General features: G+C 34.9%; 1 long non-coding RNA gene across 1 annotated transcript; it reads right to left on the bottom strand.

The window, feature by feature from the left end:
• Positions 1–7,446: 7,446 nt before the first annotated feature.
• On the bottom strand, positions 7,447–7,873 carry LOC113326713. The gene is made up of 3 exons (XR_003348493.1): positions 7,856–7,873; positions 7,615–7,707; positions 7,447–7,534 (listed from the first exon to the last, which is right to left on the bottom strand). It is a non-coding gene; the product is annotated as an uncharacterized LOC113326713 (long non-coding RNA).
• Between the last annotated feature and the right edge of the window lie 12,217 nt (positions 7,874–20,090).

The following is a 20,090-nucleotide window of genomic DNA, read 5'->3' as shown; positions in this document are numbered from 1 at the left end:
AATTTGGTCCAAAGGATCTTTCCAACCTCAGATCCAGTTTCAGGTTCACCAAACCGGTTCAATAAGCTTTTGTATGTCAACACATACCACGTCAGTGGTGATCACTTCCATGTCAGCAATGGAGGTCTGGTCTGTCATCGCCACAACATCGCTAGTCGCTTCCACGTCATTAACGTGATCCAGTTAGAAAAGTTACACATTACCATGTCAGTAATTATTGCCACATCATCAACTGTGTTGGGTTTTTTAACTGTTGCCACATCATCCACTTACTCCAGTCAGCGGTCGCCACATCAGCAATCTTGATCCAGTCACTGCCATATCTGGGACAACATGTGTGCTTCATGAAAATTTTGTTTCTTTCATAACTTATTCGTTTTAAATCTAAGTTGAGTGATTTTGGCGCCTTGGAATGATTTTTCTATTCCCTACAACATGGAAGGGAAAATTCTTGTGTTCAAGAAACTTTTATACATACTTGAGACAGCAACATGATCGTCTACAAAATTTGTGGATAATAACATGATGGAGTTCAAAGTTCGTTGGAGTTGTTGCTTGAAGTTCGCCAACAACATGATCCATTTAAGATATTGCAGATGAAGATTTCTGAGACCCTTAAATATTTAGCCTTTCAACATATCGCAAGCACCTAAAGCCTCACTTTCCACGTGAGCACCTAAGTATTGCTTTCGCAAGCATAAAATCTTGTCTTGCACGTGATTATGAAGACTTGCACTGATGTAAGCACAAAGTCTCGTCTCGACCATGATCCCAACCACTGATGTTGGTCCAAAAAATCATACTTAACACAAGCAACAACCATCCTTCCCGAGCAGCAAGCGCTATATCCTTGTTACTTTGCGAGAAAAAATATTTACCACAACATGCAAGCACATTGCATTATACTCAAGACTCGACAAGCTCCGAGCATCACAAGTACAATACTTGGAAAAAGTCTCTCTTAGCAAGTGAGAAAATTTATTGCAGGTAACCACAGTTGGGGCGTCTTTGTAATACATATACAAACGCTTGGGGGTGAGTTACATCATCGACGGTTGACGCAGAAGGAAAAACAAACTTCTTAACCCCAAATAAGTTGGAGATTAATAGGGGGCGATGTTTGTAATATATAAATACACGGAGTTCCAGGTAAGGTAACAATAAAAGACTCATAGTATCCTAAACTTTAAGAAGACACGAAGTTCTAGGTAAGGTAACAATAGAAGATTATTGTAATCCTCGTATCAATACAAAATCTCTTCCTACGTGGATGTAGGCACAACTCGCCGAACCACGTTAAATTCTTTTCTTCTTTGCTCATATTTAATTTATGCTTTCTAACCCTAATTTACACTATCATTATCGAATCAATCGTGATTAATTCTTTAACTTTCCGAAACACGTTAAATTCTTGTCTACTTTATTCGTCTTTAATTTATGCTTTCTAACCCTTATTTACACCATCATTATCAAATGAATTGTGTTTAGTTCCTGAAAGTAATTTTGGGTACAAATATTAGCGCATACTAAGTGGATTCATGTAAAAAAATTGTGTTTTTCCATTGAGAAAAGTGGAGAAATCGTGAATGAAATTTCATGCAAAAATAAGCAAGAATAAAAAGTTAGTGTTCAGAAAAACTGTTGCGTAACAGTTGAAGAAAGCATTACGATAGTTGCTTAAACTGTTACGAGAGTTGAAGAAAGTGTGGCTAAAAGGCTTATAGAAACCGTTTCCAAAGGTTTCTTTTATCCAACCATTGATTTAGATCCAGATCCAGCATATTGGATCCGCCATATCAACGAAATTTGGTCCAAAGGATCTTTCCAACCTCAGATCCAGTTTCAGGTTCACCAAACCGGTTCAATAAGCTTTTGTATGTCAACACATACCACGTCAGTGGTGATCACTTCCATGTCAGCAATGGAGGTCTAGTCTGTCATCGCCACAACATCGCTAGTCGCTTCCACGTCATTAACGTGATCCAGTTAGAAAAGTTACACATTACCATGTCAGTAATTATTGCCACATCATCAACTGTGTTGGGTTTTTTAACTGTTGCCACATCATCCACTTACTCCAGTCAGCGGTCGCCACATCAGCAATCTTGATCCAGTCACTGCCATATCTGGGACAACATGTGTGCTTCATGAAAATTTTGTTTCTTTCATAACTTATTCGTTTTAAATCTAAGTTGAGTGATTTTGGCGCCTTGGAATCATTTTTCTATTCCCTACAACATGGAAGGGAAAATTCTTGTGTTCAAGAAACTTTTATACATACTTGAGACAGCAACATGATCGTCTACAAAATTTGTGGATAATAACATGATGGAGTTCAAAGTTCGTTGGAGTTGTTGCTTGAAGTTCGCCAACAACATGATCCATTTAAGATATTGCAGATGAAGATTTCTGAGACCCTTAAATATTTAGCCTTTCAACATATCGCAAGCACCTAAAGCCTCACTTTCCACGTGAGCACCTAAGTATTGCTTTCGCAAGCATAAAATCTTGTCTTGCACGTGATTATGAAGACTTGCACTGATGTAAGCACAAAGTCTCGTCTCGACCATGATCCCAACCACTGATGTTGGTCCAAAAAATCATACTTAACACAAGCAACAACCATCCTTCCCGAGCAGCAAGCGCTATATCCTTGTTACTTTGCGAGAAAAAATATTTACCACAACATGCAAGCACATTGCATTATACTCAAGACTCGACAAGCTCCGAGCATCACAAGTACAATACTTGGAAAAAGTCTCTCTTAGCAAGTGAGAAAATTTATTGCAGGTAACCACAGTTGGGGCGTCTTTGTAATACATATACAAACGCTTGGGGGTGAGTTACATCATCGACGGTTGACGCAGAAGGAAAAACAAACTTCTTAACCCCAAATAAGTTGGAGATTAATAGGGGGCGATGTTTGTATATATATAAAATACACGGAGTTCCAGGTAAGGTAACAATAAAAGACTCATAGTATCCTAAACTTTAAGAAGACACGAAGTTCTAGGTAAGGTAACAATAGAAGATTATTGTAATCCTCGTATCAATACAAAATCTCTTCCTACGTGGATGTAGGCACAACTCGCCGAACCACGTTAAATTCTTTTCTTCTTTGCTCATATTTAATTTATGCTTTCTAACCCTAATTTACACTATCATTATCGAATCAATCGTGATTAATGCCTAAAAGTAATTTTGGATACAAATACATGTTTTAATAGAGTATTAGTGCAAGAGTTGGCTTCTCTCCACACAGAAACGTAGCTCTATTCTTTAACAAGTTTTTGGCAAAATAAGTTGTTTTGGACAATATTGGATGCAGTCCGTTTGGCAATATTTATTGACCAATTAATAGCAGCTACAATGTTTTTACTGATACTTTCCAGATGCAGTTTTTGAATTCCTCGTGTTATCCCCCACGACCTTCAGCATTACCGCAGCTTCCGCCTGCTCTCCATCTGCTATTATTGAATACTTGCATTTAGCTCATAAATAAACATGTATAATTCTTCGGATTAGTAAAACACGTACGGATTTGTTTCCTTTTTAAAAGATGCATCAGCATTTATCTTATAATAATAAGAATCTGGCTTACTCCATGCTTTTATAATAAGACAAGTCTGATGCAGATATGCATCATTTTTAAGAATGAAACTTTCTCATTCAGAAATTTCATATTTAGTTGTACGTGTTAACCATCTCTACTGGATTTATCTGCACTTTGTAAAGCGCAACCGTGTATCTTTTTTTCCATGCAACCCAAAAAGGATAAGCAACTAAATCTAAGGGATATTTGATGATCACTGCTGTACAAATTACTGTCGTTAAAGAAACCGTTGATCGATTGGGGTATTGATCACACTAGTAAGGTGATTAATGTCTCCACAAGCTACTTATTTTCGATTTTTTTGAATTTTTTCTGTTTGGTGCATTCTCAAGGTTGAGCCCCACCTCATGTGCATAATGTAAAGCATGATCCCCGAAATAATCCATATCCCGATCACAAAAGTATATGGACTATCCGCGAAAAATAGAGGGATCCCCAAACGATAATAAAGAATTGCACTAAATTGGCGCGCCACGAGCCTCTAGTTAAGCCCTCAATAGGTAAGGCTTTGAGAAAATCGGGGGCATGATTGGACTTACTGCATTGCCAAAGAGCACAGTCACGAGCAGACATGGGAAACTTCCCTGGCATCTCTTTCATGATAACCTCAAAATATTTAACCGCCAAAAACTTTATGGGATAAGGGGCAGTAAAATGGACGTTGACATCAGGGCATACACTAGAAAATAACTTCATAGACTGCTGAAGGCCAAGATCAGGACCCAGAAGAGACGTATCATGCAAAATAATGGATTGGAGGGGCTGTTTTTGTATCACTGAAGCCAAATAACAATAATGGATCGCACTAGCCTTAAAAAATAAACCCAAAACACCATGCCTAAGGGGTAGGGAGGTAAGCCTATGCTATAACAACATAAAACTAGGCCCATTATTCGTGACAATAAGAAACACATGTTGGGCCAAATACGAATCAAAAAGGAAATGCGCCTCGGACAGGTGCTTTGGCATAGTAGTACGCATAGAAAAATATAGTTTAGAAACCCCTGCACAACTTCTCAACAAATGCATCTCATACTCTATATCCTCCAACTTCTCAACTCCATAGTTTTAAGAACTCTATTCTTGACCAAAACACAGCAAAAACCATGATCAAAGCTCACTGGCCCTCCAAGCAACTTAACCCCCTTCACATTTCGTCCAATCTGGGAAGGACATGCATCATCGCATCTTGGATAATGTTCAACGCCTTAGAAACCACGAGGTATCACCAATAATTGTACCATCATATAAATACCACGCTTGCAAGTCCAGGTGACACTAATCCGCAATCTTCTTGACTAAAGGGTGTAATGTAAGAGTAAAAAGAAGGGGACCAAGAGGATCACCCTGCTGGACTCCTTGAGCAGACGACAAATTGTAGTATACTCCCTCCGTCACATTTTTGATGAAGGGGAAGGGTTTTTTTCAAGTCCCAAATTACATGAAGGTTTTCATATTTTCTCCCTTAACCCTTCCCGATTTGTCCATGCTTTGGAATCATATATAAACATAAAGTATCACTACAAGAAAACATGGCTTTGGTGACAATAGTTTTTGCGGCAAAGAATATTTCATTGCTAAAACTTAATTGTTGTGACCAAAATAATTTTTTTCACTGTTGTTAGGTTTCTGCGATGAGACTCGGGTTTCGTCACTCGTAAGTTGTTAGTGACCTCGTTTAGGGACAAAATAATGTCTAGTCACTAATAAGTTTTTTGTAATTATATATTTTTGTCAGCATTTAATTATATTGCAATGATGCTAAAAAATTGGCACAAAATCTTTTTAGTGATAATTTATAACTTTCGTTGCAAAAAAAAAGCTTATACTGACCAAATTAATTCGTCACTGACTAATTTTACAGTAACGAAAGTAAAAGTTTGACGTTATATTTATTTTTAGCGACCATCAACTTTTTTCGTTGCTAATATTTATATAGTAGCAATGTCTAATCGTCACAAGAAAGAACATCTGTAACAAAGTAAATTTTGTTGCTTTAATCATTTTAGTGACACTATAATTTCACCGCAAGTCATGATTTTAGTGATTACTAAAATATCGTCACAAAAAATTCTCTATGGTAATAAAAGAAAAAATAGTTGTTAAATAATATTTTTGTGGAAACAATATATTTTATCACGTGAAACATAGTATTTAACTATAACTTATAAATTAGCAAAAAACAATTAATTTGTCGAAGTAATTTTTCATAAAGGGAAAAATACAAGTCATCATTTGTTTACATCATACGGGGAGTCACTACAACAAAACGTGGTTTTTTCAATGAAAAATATCGTCACAAATATTTGATTTTACGTCACAAATATATGTTTGTGACGCTTTTTCGCTGTCGGTCAATGCGTTATAAAAAGAGATGTTGCAAATAATACGACCGACGCTAAAAGCGTCACTTATGCCAAGGGTTTTTCTCAGCACTTTTTTGTGTTACAAACATGTTTTTTGCGTCACAAGTAGCTTGTGCGTCACAAATACTGTTTTTTTCAGTTATAACGAAAAACCTTTATGTGACGTTTGTTTATGTAACAAAAACTTTTTATATATAACGTTTTAAGATGTCACAAACAATCCTTATTTTTGAGGTATCAATGCGTTATAAACTGGTGCGTATGCAATGGATAAAGCCGTTATTAATATATGTTTGTTTAACGGATCAAAATGTCACAAACAATCCTTATTTCCAACATATTAATGCGTCAAAAAATAAGTGCATACGCAACAGATAAACCTGTAGTTTATATATGTTATTTTCAACACGTAATAATATCGTGAATAATAATTATTTTCTACGCATATATGTTATTTTAAACACGTAATAATATCGTGAATAATAATTATTTTTCTACGCATTATTATGTTATAAAATATTACATTTTCCACGCGTAATTTTGTAAAATAAACATAATATGTGTGACACTTATAATAGTGGAGTATATATATTCATTTGCGACGCTCACAAGAGTGACGATTGGTACTATTGAGCAACAAAACATGTTGTCATGTAAGTGTCTCATTTGCGAGGCAACATGCTGTCATGCAAGGGTCCCATTTTGCAAGGGGAAGGAATTATCCGCCATATTACAAATTCATGAGTCAGTTTCATATTTTAGTTAAAAATTGTAATTCATCAAAGTTTGACCAATAATTTTTTTCTAAAAAGAAGCAAATCATTACTAGAAAACATCTACATTGTTCATTAAATAACACCACTAATTAAGAAACTTAAAATTGAAAAAACGATACCACTACAAATTTCAAAAGTGAAACATAAAGCTAAAAAAAGAAACAGAGATGCACATCTCAACTGGTGGTCCCTTAACAATCATCTCAAGAGGTTCTTTGATGGTTCTCAGGAGTACTTTGACGGTTCTCAGGAGTACTTTGACGATTTCCCTGCATTTCAAGCAACATTCTTCTTATATCCATTGTGTCAGTTACCAGCCCCTGTATTGTGCGATTCTGCTCATCAACTCTTTCTTCAAGTTCCTTATTTCTCTTCTCAGCTTCATCTGCCCTCCTAAGAGATTCGCCCAACTCCACATTATATTCAATGCTAGAGGAGCTAGGTTTTTCATACCCATGTCCAAGACCCTTGACATAACCGGATCTTACACCTAGCACTTCCTCACATATTTGAGCATCGGTCAAGGGTGTTGAACCTTCAGGTGTAGGCGCAGCTCGGAGTTTAAGTATTTTTCCCTACACAATAATTAACAATAAATAGCAGAACATATACTAAAACTAAATAATAACTCATACAAAAAACTTAAAAGAAAATCACAACGAAAATCCTTGTATTACATAGTTTTCCTCATCCGTATGACAGGTCCAAACATCATTTTTGCAGTGGGTTAACTTGTAGAATTCAATTTGTTCAACAACTTCACCTGTTTCTGGATCACACTGAAGGTTTCCCCATAAAAAAAATTAGATACAGTATTAACCATAAACTTACAAAAGAGTAACAAAGACAACACAATTACCATTTCCTCTCTATAGCGGGCAAAAGGTTTTGACCCTGTACAATGAATGGTTGTATTCGCTTCTCGACTTTTTTTACCTTGAGTGCTATTTGTCTGCATTCAAATCCAAAGAAGACAGTTCAATGCAAAAGAATACCACATAGATATCATAAATACGACTAGTACTGAAGTCTGAACACCACCAATATGACTACCACAAATAAATCTTATAAATACAACAAGGATCGAACACCAATTTTACCTGAAACTCATCAGACTCAAACCAAGTGCAAAGTTTCTCCTAATCCTCCTGCTTAACCTGATGATGCAGGTTTTCCCGTTCTGTTCCATCTTGTTTGTACTGCAGGTAGTGTTTGTGAAGCGTACATCTAAACTGTCTGTACTCATTTGCTAGCATTGTGTTGACCGCCTTCTGAATGCGTACTACATGTAGATCAATATTGAATTTTTCCTAAGTTCACAATCACCAAACAAATTTCTGTTAGCACCAGCAACAAAAAAACTATGCAAAGAGAGTTTTAATTAATAAAGTCGTAGTCTGTGCAAGAAGAACATAACTGTAGGGACATTAGAAGAACAAAGTATTAGGGACACTAAAATGATTCAAAAAAAAATATATGATTACCAATATGAGATCATAAAATTTCCTCAGATCTGATTTTCTAATTGACTTCCATTTGGGGCGAGTCGACCACGGTGCAAACTTTTTGACGATGATTCCTATTTCAATTTGGAACTCAGTGGCCCAATCCCCAGTTGGAATATTTTTACCTGGTTTGATCGTTATTGTAGGATTTTCGTTCTTTTTCCTTAGGTGATCATTAAGCTTTGCATTAAGAGCATCTCCTCTTCCTCCTTTGTTAATCTTTGGCAGATCTATTTTTCAAGAGATATGGGAGTTAGATAATACTGAGTTTGCCGAAAATGAACAAAAGAATTCCAAGAAAATAATTTGTAGGTATGTGATTAACTCAATTACCAGTGCGTGACAACTGAGAGGCTGCGTGTGATGTGCGAGGGGGTCTAACTCCACCTGGTGCCATTATCTCTTGATTAAAATTGGTAGTACTCCTGATAATGGAACACAAAAAGTAGATGATCAACAAACTGAAAGGAAAATAAACCAAAAGCATCAAGGTTAACAAGAAAGAACAGTAGACACTCAAAAACCAAATTAATAAAAGAACCAAAAATAACATAAAAGAAAACCAGAGACTAAAAATCAAAAATTGAATAAATAAGGTTAAAGAGAAACTTTGATAAATCACCATAAGATTTTTTTTCTCAAGTTTTCACCACAAAAAACTCTCCCAAATACCAGTTCTGAGTCACTGATCACAAACCCAAAACAGATCTCTGTTTTGGTAGGAGAGATTATGGATACTGATAGTTAGGATGAGAGATTAGGGATACTGATTTGCACTTATAATAATTAAGATCAAGAGAAATAATTGAAGATCAAAATCAAAGGTTAAGACGGTTACCTCTTTCAAGTTCAGAATTAGGGTTTTGTAATTGAGTTTTTTTTGTTATACATGAAAAGAGATTTTGTTTCAGGATAAAAGGGAAACGTGGTCAGTTATCCGACGATTATGGCCACTAAATGAAAATTTTGGCGGAGTTTTTGAAATATCATGAAAATTTTGGCGGAATGTCTTTTTTCTTTTGGCGGACTAGTAAAAGACTTTTTCCACAACTAAAAAGATTTTATGCCCAATATTTACTAAGTAAAAATAAAATCTATATTCCCAGTATATATAATCTAATTCTAGCTAAATATTAAGTGCACCTCTAACAAAGTGTAGTAAGAGGGCGCATCTTTGATTTAAAAAATTCATCTCATCTTTACTAATTAGCACTTTTGGGGAAAACAAAAATCAACATAATAATTTTCAGAATATGAAAACAAGTACCTGACCTTTTAGACATCTTGGGCCTTGGGTGGGGGAATCCAACAATTAACCAAAACAACATTAGATACAGTAATGAGATGTGGTCCATAGTTTCCTTCGAACTACATCACATAAGAAATCAGTGCCATTATCTGTTTGTGCAGATAAACCATCAAAATTCCATATCTCTAACAATTAATTTAACTGTTTAAACAAAGGTTTTCTAGCAGATTAAGTTCCAAAAAGATGGAACAAAAACGACAATGTACTGCGTGCAGTACATGAGCTGAATAAGTGACAACATCGACATCAACAACTAGATTGCTCGCCAAGAAAAACCAACCAGATAAATCTTTTCACTTGTGTCTTATTGCTAAGGCCATTGCTTTAATAAATTTTCTTGAGAAGATAAGTTATATTTCAAGGTAAGAAAGAAAATCACCTGCATATGATCCCTTGTAGCATTTATCTTAATAACCTGTGGCAAGATAACTGAGAACACGTCCTAGGTATCATTGTTTTCCAAAACATAGAGACTGCAGGGACGGAGCCAAGACTTATGTGCTATGGGGTCAAAAAAATAAATTAAGCTACAAATAAAAGTAATATGGAAGCTCCCATGGTATAAAATCTTACATCTTTTGCGCACCGTTAATCCCATTTTGAATACACAATCTTGGCAAAGGAATCGTCCACATTGATGCCAACATCCGACGATTTCTCAATGTGTCTGCTCAATGAAACTATACATTGTCCGGTGCCCTAAATAGAGATATCAGATAGCAAAGGAGAACCATTTACTTTTGAAGTTAAACCATTAGAATCTGGTAATGCTGTTGGCAACCATCTATTCTCTTTTCTTATTTTCTCATGGGTCTGGTTCAATGAAACTTGTTGTAATATGTGTTAAGCTTATATAGATTTTAAATGCATATCATTCAATAACAACCAATTTGCTGGCAGCTTACACCGTTCTTATTTTCCATTCTTTTTTCCTGTATTAGAGTGATGAGTCTAATTAGTTTGTTTTTCCAGGAATTTAACTGCTACAATATGGATAACAGTTGGATGCAATGAAAATCCAGGTTGCATCCTGCATATAAAAGAGGTCTTAAAGAATTTATCAAGATTGTTCGCGATCACACAGATAACATGGGAAGGACTCGTTGCCCGTGTGCCCGATGCAAAAATAGTCATTTGGAGCCCATCCAGGTGGTTGAAGATCACTTGCAAGATTTTGGCATACACAGGAATTATACACAATGGATACACCATGGCGAAGATTATGAAACTGTCTCTGATGACGACGACGTTGATGAGGAAGAAACACAAGGTTATACAGCTGATGGGGTTAGCGAACTTCTTCAAGATGTGTGTGCCAGAGCAAACAACAATGAAAGTTCAGGTACACAAAACAGTTGTGAAAACATAGATATGTTTGATAGTCTCTTGAAGGATGCCTGCGAGCCTTTGTATCCTAATTGCAAGAACTTTTCGAAGTTAGAGTTTGTTATGAGGTTGATGCATATCAAGATAATGAATCTATAACAAATCATTCCAGATGATCCTTGATTTGATTGAAGCAGCATTGCCTGAAGGTGAGACACTTCCAAACACCTAATACGAGGCTAAGAAATTATTGAGGAACCTTGGACTTGGTTATACAGTAATTCATGTATGCAGCTACGATTGTGCACTTTTTTGGAAGGAAAATGAGAATCTTGAAAAGTGTCCCAAGTGTAATGAGCCAAGGTATAAAGTCGTCGAGGGAAAAGTAAAGAAGATACCTCAGAAAGTACTGCGTTATTTTCCACTCAAGCCAAGGATGCAGAGATTGTTCATGTCAAGGATGACTGCTAAAGATATGAAATATTGGAAAAAAATACAGAAAGCAGAGAAAAATGTTTTTAGGCATCCAGCAGATTCTAAAATTTGGCAATACCTCGACGAGAAACATAAGTGGTTTGCCAAAGATTCACGTAATGTCCGTCTTGGCATTGCAAGCGATGGGTTTATTCCATCTAATGACCTCAATGGAAAACCACACAGTATTTGGCCTGTAATTGTTGTTCCGTATAATTTGCCACCTTGGAGATGCATGAAAGAGCCTTTCATATTTTTGACTCTACTAATACCAGGACCTAACAGTCCCGGAAATGATATCGACGTTTATCTGAGGCGGCTGATATATGAATTAAAAGAGTTATGGGAAATTGGTGTGCAGACTTTTGATGCAGATTTAAAGGAAGTATTTCAGCTTCATGGTGCGTTGTTATGGACGATCAATGATTTTCCTGCATATGGAAACTTATCTGGATGGCGTACTCATGGGTATCTAGCTTGTACTGTTTGTAATAAAGATACACGTTCGATGTGGTTGAAGAGTGGACGGAACATATGTTACATGGGTCATCGACGTTTTTTTCCTCAAACTCATGCTTGGAGAGACAAGGGAAAACATTTATTTGATGGAAAAGCCTAAAAAAAGCCAAAGCCAAAGGAGTTGTCTGGAGATGATGTGTTATTACAGTTAGAAGTCGTCGAGCAACAAGATTTTGGGAAGGCACCGAACACCAAAAAGAGGAAACGGTATGATTTTGAGTTAAATTGGACAAAAAAGAGTATTTTTTTCAAATTACCATATTGGAAGATTAATAAATTGCGGCACAACGTTGATGTTATGCATGTGGAGAAAAATATTTGTGATAGTGTTGTTGGAGCGCTGATGGACATAGAGAAGAAAACTAAAGAAACCATAAGATCTAGAGCATACCTGGAAAGATTGGGTTTGAAGAAGGAGCTGCATCTAACTAAGAGAGGTAAGAAGTTAATTAAGCCACCTGCATATTATACTTTATCGGTTCCAGAGAGAAAAATATTATGCGAGTGGTTGAAGTCGGTGAAGTTTCCTGACGGCTATGCCTCAAACATTGCTCGGTGTGTAAAGGAAAAAGATGGTAAGATATCCGTAATGAAGAGCCATGATTGTCATGTATTTCTACAACGGATTCTTCGCGTGTTTGGTTTGTCTTTATTCATGCCCGTCAGTCCCTCGTTTTTCGGCTGTAAAGAAAACTGCAAGAGCTCTCGGCGAAGCACTATTCAATGCAGAGCTTGGTAAACCAATTGGACAGATCACCATGGAAAGTCCAGTAAAGGTAATAGGTAATTCACTTGTTCTGTATATCTAACTATGTAGTCTAGTGGGTTTGTTTTTTGATAAAATCACCTTTAGATGCTTTTACTGGAGTCAATAACAGTTTTCTTTGTTCACCACAGATCAGAGGATTCGAGACCCAAATGGAGAAATGGATGGGTGCTTGTGACTTCATTATAACCAAAGTATGGAGAGACATTTCTTCTTATTAGTATTTTCCGGGAAACCCATTGGTTACTTTATCCATCTTTACTTGCATTGTCTTGTTTTTAGTTCTTATGATTATTATTTTTTGTAGGCTGGACTTTGAACAATTGCGGAGGCCTTGATAAGGGGCCTTCCAAAAATGAAGCAATGGCTAGGAAGTTGTATTGCAGGCTCTGGTGTTGTGTTGGTGCAATCGGTGTGTCCAAGGGCTAGAAAGGTTTTACTAAAACAAAAGTGTTATTAGATTTTTAATTTTTTTTGGTGTTGAAGTTCTGTAAAACTGATCTTATGTAGTACAAACAACAGATCTTGTCTTTTTTTTAAGAAATGATGTAAATTGATCTATGTGATATAATAAAACTTGATTCAGTTTTTAATTTGGTTCATAATTTGTTTTAGTATCAATTTTAATTGTAATTGTAATTTTAATTTTAATTTCAATTTGGGATTATCTAAATCGAAATCGGCCAGATACTTCCGTTACCAGAACAACAGATGTGGCTGGCAAAAAGTTTGGTTGCTCAAAAATGTAAGTAACCAACTTCAGGTATTTCACTTGCTCTATTATTATGGTTGGTCTATCTATGAAGCGATCGGTGTTTCACTTGCTCTATTATCGTTGGTTTATCTATGAAGTGATCAGCATTTCACTTGTTGTATTTTGGTTGGTCTAGCTTTAAAGCGATCACTATTTTGCTTGCTCTAGGAAGGTCGGTCTAGACATGAAGCAATTAAGAAAAAAGACTTTCTCTAGGAAGGTCGGTCTAGCCATGAAGCAATTAAGAAAAAAGACGCTACATGATAGTTGCTTGATTACTAAAGCGATTGCCTAGCTGCTCTAGACTTGTTGAAATCCCACCTTTTGCAACTCCATAGCGAGAGCCAAATTAAGTCGCTTTAAGGGATAGAGTGACTCAATATGGGATTTTCCAAACAAAAATAACTGGTCGCTTAATCCAACTTTTCTTGTAGTGGTAACATGTAGAGAATAAAAAATGCTTAACTTATATGTGTAGAGCTTGGAAATTGTGAATGTTACTTGAATACTCCAAAATCTGATGAGTTTGACTCATTTTTATCGGCACCATCTTATTGGCTCATAGAAGTTTAGAACACGGTAGACGTATATTCTGAATGTTACTTGATGATGGAAGTCATGTTGTTTAGGAAGGTTCTTTAGTCTTTTACATATATCATTTAAGATGTGTCCGAAAATGGGTTTCTAGGTTCAGTGTTAAATGATTTATGTATGAGCTTGGTCCTATCAAGTGGTGAGAGTGATATTGATTAAAGAACAGTGTTTCTCAACCAATTTTTTTTTTTTTTTTGTGTGTGTGCTGTAGACCTAATTTTTCCTTTATTTTTTTAAAGGATCTTGGTTGCTAGTTGTTTGGATATGTTGACCTGTTATTTTAATGAAAATTGTCATTTTGAACTATAATATTAAACAAACTATCAAAGATATTAGAAAAGTGTGGAAAGGAGATGCACCACACAGCTAATTTTATATTAAAAAATATTTTCCACTCTAGCGGCCATATAAAAATTGTGCAACATTAATAATCATCGTTAAAATTATACAACAGTAATAAGCATCGTAGTGGATATAAAATTTGAAAGAAAAACTCAAATCATATAAATTCTAATAAGCTAAGACGTTGAACTTGTAGTTATAACATGAAAAATTACAAATTATTCATTTTAGAACATATCAAAACGTTTAAAATTAAAACCATTTATTATGCATTATATACGTCAAGGACAACCATTGTATTTACAACATTTTATATTATCGATAATGTAAAAGGGTATTTCTAATAGATGCATGCGTCGCAAAAAATTTATTATCGTGACATTATTTTTGAGTGGCAAATAAAGGGTTTTACCAGCATCATAAAATGTTAGTAATACATGATCTTACTTGCAACGGATGAGAGTGCTAGGAAAAATATATTATTCTCAACGAATACACAATGTCGTGAATAATTGGATATTTGTGACAGATTTTGGTGTTAACAATATACATGATTATTTGTAACATATCTGAAAGTCGGTTATAGAAAATAATAATAAGTTTAAATTAAAATTAAAAAATAATAATTTTTCCACACTTAAAAACGTTGCGAAAAATCATATTTATTTTATTTATTTTTTATTTTAAAAATAAATATTTGTGACATAATAACAGGTGTAGAAAGTAACCTATTCTGACACTTCTGGGGTTTAAGTTAACACAATATTTTTGTGACATTAAAACTGTCACACATAACTAATATTTATGACGTTTTCAATGATGTTGCAAACATAATGTCACAAATACGTCTGTTTGTTGTAGTGTTAATGAAAAGAAATTAAACCAACATAGATAGAAAAAAATTCCTTCAAATACAAAGAATCCAGAAATTAAAATAGATGAAGTCTAGTTGGGAAGGATGAGGATATGCACCCATGGTATATCTATAAATAAATCCATTTTTTATAAAAGTGAAATTATTCAAAAATTGCACATTTTATAGTAACCTTTCACTATGGAATTTGTTCCAGCAATGCTCTATAGAGTTGGTCCTAGAGCATTGCTTTATAGAGAAGGACAAAAAACACAAAATAACCTGAATAGGTTTAAAAGTAAATTCAAAAATAAATTCCCATGACGGTAAAAAAATAAGATTAAAATAAAGGCCTATGAAGGGAAAGCCAAACGTAAAAATGAACTTGAGATAAAGATCGAAGAATGTTGAAATCCAACCAATCAACAACAAAAAATAATTAACCATTGAGTTCAACATATATATGAAATTCAACCAGCATGAAATCACCGAAAGATAAAGAGATATTATTCTAATCAAAATTATTATCAAACTAAACAACTAATTTTAAGTAAATAAGTGCAAACAACTAATACTCTGTAGAGCTGCTGAAGGTCCCCCTTATACATGGATGAATACATGTGAAGGCTTTGTTTAAATCTCAAGCTAAGTTGTTTCCATCAATAACGAGTTCATTATTTTTCGCACATAAAAATTTTCAAATTTTGTTTCTTATTATCTCTTTTTTTTTAACGTATTATCTCGATCCGGAAAGATCGATAACAGTTATCAGATTCCTTCTCATTATTTGGACTTGTTTTCATTTGTCGGATTCTTTATCATTATTTTGATTAATATTCATTCTTCGAATTAATTTTCGATCTTATAATTTCATAATTTGTTTTCAGTTCAATAATAATTGTATGTTTATTATCATTCTTTAAATTCATTCTCATTCATATACATATGTCAGATTCATTGTGTAGAACGTCGATAAAGGTTTATTGTGTTCATTCTGATTGGACAAGTTTTCAAAATTTATCTATCTATTGTATGAAAAATTCATCCGACTTTGAGATACGCCAATTTCATTGGATACGCTTAGTGATTTATATAAGTCGATTTCAAGAGAAAATATGATTCATGAATTGGTATTATCTCATTTAACCAGGCCCATTAGCGTCCTAGCTGTGTCATTGGTGTGTCCAACTAGTGTACACGAAAGAAACATTTGGGATGCACACGTGGGCACGTCTTACACGCGTCGTGTCAGCGTCCTGAGTCCGTCTTGCGTCCCCCCTGCGTCTGACACGGACACGACACCGAAATTGATGTGTCTGTGCTTGATCCGTATGAGTACTCTAAGATAAATATCCACCGCTCAATAAATTTCATAATCCATATGCCTACACCATTAGACGGAGATCCTCCGTCCATAATATTTATCAAAACCCTTTTTTTTTTCTCACTTCACTTTTCCTATCTCTCGTCTCGCATCTCTTTCTTTTTCTCTAGCCAGCAAATTGAAGGCACGTCTATACAAATTGACCAACTTCAAGCCCAATCGCAAATTCAACTCATCCCCTGGTAATTCCCAGAGAAGAAGGAGAGAACGAAATTCGTAAAACACATCATTTCAATCGCAACACCACGTTCTCAATGCCCTCGATTCGATGCAATCCCAACTCCTTCAACTACTCAAAGCGGAAGAAGAGGGAAGAGTTTTAGTAGAGAAATACCAATACCAAATTCTACATCTACAGATGATGCACCGCCTTTATTAGATGCTTAATGTGTTCAAGTTCACAAGTCAATGGTAAGTTTTTTACAAATTTTGTCAGATCTCTAATTAGGGTTTTGATTTCTATCTTTCGTCTCATTTTCTGTCGATTTCTTCGTTAGGGTTTTAATTTCCAATTAGGGTTTTGATTTCTAATTAGGATGCCGATTTTTAAGAAGGGTTTTGATTTCTCCGTCGGGGTTTTTCTTCATCACTTCAATTCGATGGTTGGTGTTGTGCATTTGTTCATCTTTTCAATTTGTTTGTTTTATTGGTTTTATTATGAAATCAAACCACTTAAAAACCCTTGTGTTTTATTCTAATTCATGTCCGTAACCCTGATCTTTTATATTTTGTTTGCATGTTGTGCTACCACCTGGCAACATACGTAGAGATTGTACTGAACTTGCTGCGAGCTCGTCGTTATAAGTGGGTGTACCCAGACAGCTTCAGTTCATAAGAACCTCAATGGTTTCACCAGGTTGAGTCTTTAAATGTAGTTGTAGTATTTAACTTGGGGTTTTGGTTCTTTTAGTTTTCAGTCTGAATACCTTATTGTTGGCATAACTCATAAGTATTTTATCTGCGTGGTAAAAACCATATTCTAATTCATAAGAACCTAAAGGCTTTCATCGGGTTGAGTCTTTAAATTTAGTCTTGAATTTGAGGTTTGGCTCTTTTAGTTCTCAGTGTGAACATCTTAGTTTTGACAGAAGTATTTGATTTGCATGGTAGAAACTATATTCTAGTTATAGTAGTGTAACAATAATTGGTTGTATTTAGAGCATTTGAATGTGATTTCCTGTACTACTGCTCTGCAACGATAGTGCAAGACATGTTTTCAGTTCGTTGGTGTTAAATGAAAGAATTATACTTCTTATGGCCTATTATAGAAAATTTTCAAGTGTTTATGTATATCAATTGATTCTCGCCGCCACCTGTTTGTAAAAAGCTTTTATCAACTCGTTTTAATGGTGTAGTTTGCAGGGAAAACCATGTTGCAGGCTATTAATAATTCTTCGAGATGTCTATTTCAGATTTATATACTGATTTTGTGTATTTTTCTAATTCGGGCACCAAAAAGGTGAAAGCCCCACCACCGTCAAAAGTCAGCTAAATATGTTGGTGGTAAACAAAATAAGAAAGTCTATTCATAATGGGTTCTTCTTTGTGAAAACTATCCTAATTGTTTTCTAATATTACAAGTTATATAATTGCACATGTATGGGATTTTCTTCTATTTTTATCCTTGGTTTTCAGTTACTTCAATAGACTGTCAATGAAATAGTTGATGAAATTTTTCTTCAATAACTCGTGTTTCCTACTTCATCTAATTTGTAGCTGAGTTTTGTTTTTGCGAAAAAGAAAGAACATGAAAAATTCCTTTATTTTTATTTTTATTTTTTTCGTAGTTGTCTAGAGCAAAAGAAAATGAACTTCCTTTCCTACCCATGCTAATGTTTTATGATTGGATCACCCTTAATGAAATTTTGATTCTTGATAGTTGATGTCAATTCCATCGATTCTCCGGAAGATCTCATACTTTCAAAAACCATGCCTCTAACTCCTTTATGGTGTTTTGTTTCAAACTTTTGTGATTAAATTATTAATCCACCTTATTGTATTTTTACTTGTTGTTTTCCTTCATGGTAAGCATAAAATGTTCTCTAGAATGCCGTTTTAACTCTAATGTATTGTAGCATAGAGTATTTTCTTGCTATCTTGAATTTTAGCTCACACTTTTGCAAACGGAAGGAATGCTACTTCAGCTGGCACAAACCTTTGCCTTAGCCTAATTTCCCCCTGTGATTTTGATATAATTTTTTTTCTAAGATCATTACTTCAGCTGGCTTCATAAAATATTATGTCACACAATTTTCTAAGTAGAGAGTCAGTTCGTGCAATCTTAAATCTCAGCTTCAATCCATGATTATGTAGACAACTATATTATGATAACTTTATGGAGTGGTGGGTTTCAAATCATATATGCACTGTGAAGAAGCATATCTGCTGACTGAAGGACACAAATGCTACCTTTCACTGTTCCCCTTCTAATATTATTTGTACTCAAGCTTGGTTATGCTTTTAGCTAATTAATTATCATGTTACTCATGTGTGGCAATTGCTTACTTTTAAAATTTATGCTTCATGTAAGTTTGGTCATATGCCTTTCTCATTTCCTTAGACATGCCTTTCTTTGTAGAGTTAATCTAATGTTGAACTGATGGTCAGACGAAGTTGAGATTCAAACGACACCCGTACATGTATCACTAAAGGACTAGGAGCAGTGGCTTTAATTTCTGATGAAGCTCCCATCAGATCCATAAGTAGACGGTATTAATGTTCGTTTGTTGTGTGTGTCTAAACCAATATAATTTAGGAACCCAGCCAATCAATATTTGTCGTCTTTTCTTGGTTAATCTATGATATCATTGGAATTAAATTACCTACCTGTTTGACATTCTGGTACACATCATAATGTGCTAATTATTCTTTACTATATATATATATATTGCAGCAAGTCAATAAAGAGGGAGCTACACCACCCACTGGGATCAAAAGTATGTGCTGAAGTTTTGAAGAGAATGGGAAGGCGGCGACGACGTGCTATGACCACTGCTGATTATAACAGTGAAGCACTTCATGAATGATAGAAGCGCAAGCTGACTGAATTCAAGCTAAAGATGACCTACTATGCGTGCAAAATGAGACTATCAAAAGGTTGAAAGAAGATAATGGAAAGCTCACACTAAACATGATCTGAAAATAACATCTGATGCATAGACTCGGGCTATAGTTTGGTATTATATTTTTAGTGGTGAAAGTGTTTATTTATTTAGTGGTAGAGTTTATTTATCAGATGTTTTTCAGTTTGGATACTGTTTTAATAATTTATTTTAATGGTTAATTATTTTTTATTCAACTAATATTATTTATTTGTTTTGTAATAAATCTCTTTGGAATGAACGGTGATAATATATGCTAGTCACCAAAGAAAATTTGGTGACTAATTTGGCATGTAAAGAAAATAGTTAGGGACAAATAATTTTTCCAGGAAATAGTTGTCGTGAGGGTGGTGCCGCGTCTCTAATAAAATTTTGAGACGAATGACTTCGTCGGAAAAATTGTTTCGG

The sequence above is a fragment of the Papaver somniferum genome, unplaced genomic scaffold (genome assembly GCF_003573695.1).
Source record: "Papaver somniferum cultivar HN1 unplaced genomic scaffold, ASM357369v1 unplaced-scaffold_10, whole genome shotgun sequence".
Lineage (NCBI taxonomy): Eukaryota > Viridiplantae > Streptophyta > Magnoliopsida > Ranunculales > Papaveraceae > Papaver > Papaver somniferum.
Note: the sequence above shows the minus strand (reverse complement) of the source record. Positions and strands in the feature narration are given on the sequence as shown.